This window comes from Prionailurus bengalensis, chromosome E2, assembly GCF_016509475.1.
Source record: "Prionailurus bengalensis isolate Pbe53 chromosome E2, Fcat_Pben_1.1_paternal_pri, whole genome shotgun sequence".
Classification (NCBI taxonomy): domain Eukaryota; kingdom Metazoa; phylum Chordata; class Mammalia; order Carnivora; family Felidae; genus Prionailurus; species Prionailurus bengalensis.
Window position 1 is genome coordinate 35,857,512 of NC_057352.1, and position 4,413 is coordinate 35,861,924.

Genomic DNA, 4,413 nt, shown 5'->3' on the forward strand with positions numbered 1-4,413 from the left:
ATATATACACATATATACGTATATATACGTATATACACATATATACGTATATATACGTATATATGTATAGATACACATATATGTGTATATGTATATATATATATATATGTTTTTAATGTTTATTTATTTTTGAAAGAGAGAGACAGAGCACAAGCAGGGAGGGACAGAGAGAGAGGAAGACACAGAATCCAAAGCAGGTTCCAGGCTCTGAGCTGTCAGCACAGAGCCTGACACGGGGCTGGAACCCTCGAGACCCGTGAGAGCATGACCGGAGCTACCCAGTCTTCCCTATCCTGTTAGTTTTAATCCTGGTCTCTTAGCCAAAGCGAAACATTCCTCCTTCCTTTTAGGAAGAACATTAGGAGCTTTGGTGTCTTTGCCAGGCCTAGGAACTGGACAAAAGCGATTTGGCCTCATTATCCTCCTGTGTCTCCCTCCTGGCCTCAGACCCGCAACCAGTGACCCTGGAGTTTCTTTCACTGACAGTGAGGGACCACTTTTACCCATTTGAGCTGTGTGATCTTTCCTGTGAGAGGACTGGTTCATGGCCATAACCTCAGGGCCTAGATGCTAAAACAGTTTCTGAGGTATCTAGTTACTCATATAAAAAAATATTTGTGGAATGAGGGAATGGGTGTCCAGAGCCCTGGCTTCTGTTCCCGGTTGTGTGCAACATTTTCAAGTTGTCACGTAATCTTTGCCATTCCAATGTCCCGGGTCTGTCTTATGAGAATATGCTCTCCACTACATGTATCTGTCCATGAATCAAGATCCTCATTGATGAGGGAACACAGGAAATACCACATAACCCAAGTCATCTTTAACTGAAATTTTTATTGAGATCGCTGTGGATTCATATGCAGTTATAAGAAATAATATGGGGGTGCCTGGGTGGCTCAGTTGGTTAAGGGTCTGACTCTTGATTTTGGCTCAGGTCATGATCTCATGGTTGGTGAGACCAAGCTCTGCGTTGGGCTCCGTGCTGACAGTGCAGAGCCTGCTTGAGAGTCTATCTCTCTTGTCCCTCCCCCATTGCTTCTGCTGTCTCTCAAATTAAATGAATAGACTTAAAAAAGCAAAAACAGGGGCACTGGGTAGCTCAGTCAGTTAAGCGACTGACTGCAGTTCTGGTCATGATTTCGCAGTTTATGGGTTCGAGCCCCATGTCAGGCTCTGTGCTGACAGCTCAGAGCCTGGAGCCTGTTTCAGATTCTGTGTCTCCCTCTCTCTCTGCCCCTCCCCTGTTCACGCTCTGTCTCTGTCTCAAAAATAAATAAACATTAAAAAAATTAAATTAAAAAAATGGAATCAAACAGTTTGTAACTTAGGACTGGTTTTCTGTACTTAATTCCCAGAGACACATCCAAGTTGTCGTGTATGTCTTATTATTGAGTAGTATTTCGTGGTGTGTATGCACCAGTTTGTGTAATCACTTGCTGAAGGATAGCTGAGCTGTTTGCAAGTTTTGTTTTGTTTTTTAAGAAATTGCTACACTCAACAGGCGGCTCTCGAACTCAACTCTGAGATCAAGCTTCCCATGCTTTTCCCAACTGAGCCAGCCAGGCACCCCTGCAAGTTTTTGAAACAAATAACTTTATTGAGCTTCATTATGCATTTTAACACAAGATTCACCCTTGTAAAGTGTCCAATACAGTGGTGTTTGCTATGTTCAGAATTTTGCAACCTACCCAGTCTCAGAGCATTGTCATCACTCTCTCAAAAACTCTGTAATCATTAGTAGTCACTTTCTACTCCTCCTTCCTGTAGGCCCTTGGAAACTACAAACCTACTCTGCTTCTATGGAGTTGCCCAGTATTGCCATTTCATAAAAATAGTCACTTGTGACTTTTTGTCGAATATGTGACTTTTAAAGAAATATTTATTTTGAGAGAGAGAGAGAGAGAGAGAGAGAGAGAGAGAGAGAGAGAGACAGACAGACAAGTGAGGGAGGAGCAGAGAAAGAGGGAGACAGAGAATCCCAAGCAGGCTCTATGGTGCCAGAGCAGAGGCCGATTCAGGGCTCCAACTTACAAACCTTCAGATCATGACCTGAGCAGGAACCAAGAGTCAGACACACTTAACTGACTGAGCCACCCAGACAACTCCCCTTTTTTAAAGTAGGCTCCACGCCCATTGTGGGGCTCGAACTCATGACCCTGAGATCAAGAGTTGGATGCTCTACCAACTGAGCCAGGCAGGTGCCCATGACTTTTTTTTTAATTAGAAAAGAGAAAATTTTAAAAGTAATACAAATAACTTAAGGTAAAAGTGAACATAATTGTACAGTGATCCTTAGAGAATGAACATGTAGGATTTTTAGATGCATCCAAAGAACATCCACCTCAGAGAGATTGACCTGTGACTTTATCACATATATTTTGCCTTCTTTCACTCAGCATACTGTTTTCAAGATTCACCCATGTTGAGGAATATATTAGCACTTCATTCCTTGAAAATTTTTTTTAACATTTATTTTTAAGAGGGAGAGCATAAGTGAGGGAGGGGCAGAGGAGAAAGAGAGAGAAAGAGAGGGAATCTGAAGCAGGCTCCACACTGTCAGTGCAGCACCCAATGTGGGGATTGAACTCATAACTGTGAGATCATGACCTGAGCCCAAGTCAGACACTTAACTGACTGTGCCACCCAGGTGACCCTGGACTTTGGTTGTTTAGATGTAAGCTTGAAGCAGTCTAGGAATACCCAAGGACTGGTCCATGGGTCAGCTATACGTGAACCACCTAGAAAGTTTTTTTTTTATTAAAAAAAAAAAAAAAAAAAAAGATTCCCAAGCCTTATCTCAGACATATTGAGTCAGAATGCCCAAAGGTAAGACCAGGAACCAATATTTTAAAAATCAATCCAGGGGCGCCCGGGTGGCTCGGTCAGTTAAGCATCCGACTTCAGCTCAGGTCACGATCTTACGGTCCGTGAGTTCGAGCCCCGTGTCGGGCTGTGTGCTGACAGCTCAGAGCCTGGGGCCTGTTTCAGATTCTGTGTCTCCCTCTCTCTCTGCCCCTCCCCTGTTCATGCTCTGTCTCAAAAATAAATAAACGTTAAAAACAAAAATTTAAAAATCAATCCAGTTTGGGGGATGATTAGACCTTAAATTATAACAGAACAAAGGCAAGACTATTCTGAGTGGGCAATTTCCTCCATCAGGTGGAAGAATGTTAACATTTTAGACTCTAAGAAACCAGGAAAAGGTGAAGCAAACAGCCTGGACAGTGGAGAGAAGCATCAGGTTCACATCTCCCAGCTCTGTTTTCAGTGAGGAATGGGACTTAGTCCAGTCCAGGGTGAGCTGGTAATACATGGGTTTAAAAATAACAAGTCAGCAGGGCAGTTAAGTTCCTTTTTTGGTTGAGGTTTTGGCAGCCAACCTTCAATCTTTCAGCTCCAGACAAGGAGACTTAAAGCAGTTTCTCCTAACCTAGGCAGTTAGTTCCTTTATGGATCAATTAATGTTCATTTTATTTAAAGATATTTCCAAAGACATCCAGTGATCCAGTCCATTCACTTTTCCTTTTACCACCGTGGTGTTTCCATTAGCAGAGGAGCCAAGGGTCAGGAGTGACCTCCCCATGCACTGTGTCCCTCAGGGAGTGAGGAGAAACAAGAGCCCACTTTCCCCTCCCAACAACTGTCAGAACACCGTGGATGGCCTCTGAGCCTGACTCTTGTTCCACTGTCTGTCTGGCCAGTAGCCGTCCCATCTTGAATGGCTCCTAGCACGAAGCAGAGGGGACAGAATAGCCTTGGGTAGCACTGATGCTAAGCAGATGCCACTAGTGCGAGAAGTCTGCTGACAGAGCACATGACTTCAGGCTAAAGGCCCCACACTGGCAGTCTATTGCTTGCATCTTGCTTACAAATCATTAAAAAAAAATTGAATTAGTTACCAACTTTTAAGCATCAATTGGCCTCCCATAAAAACAAGGATTTTCATTTTATTAAAAAAACTTAAGACCCACAACCCTAAACTTTTGGTTCTCGCAGTGCTGTCACTTCCCTGCCAGTCAATATTGAGACGAAGGCTGCTTACCAGTCATGATCTCATCTCTAGTTCGCATCAGTTTTAATTTACATTCACTGTTTATATTACCTGCTTAGCTCCTGTAGACACCTAGTCACCACTGCCCACCCACCCCCCTTCTTCATCCCTGCTCTATCTATAGGTTCCTTTGAGGTATTCCACATGTCCCCAAAAATCTAAAGGATTATACCTGCATTTTCAACATCGCTGGACTGGACAGGCCGAATGGCAAGACAAAGACGTGGCTTCAGTTTACACTCGGAACAGCTAACACACCCACTGGCTTATGGGCAGCTGAACATGACCGCACACTTCTGGGACACAGAGCCACTCCCACCCTTTCCTCCCATTAAAGAAAAACATAACATAGTAGACAGTGG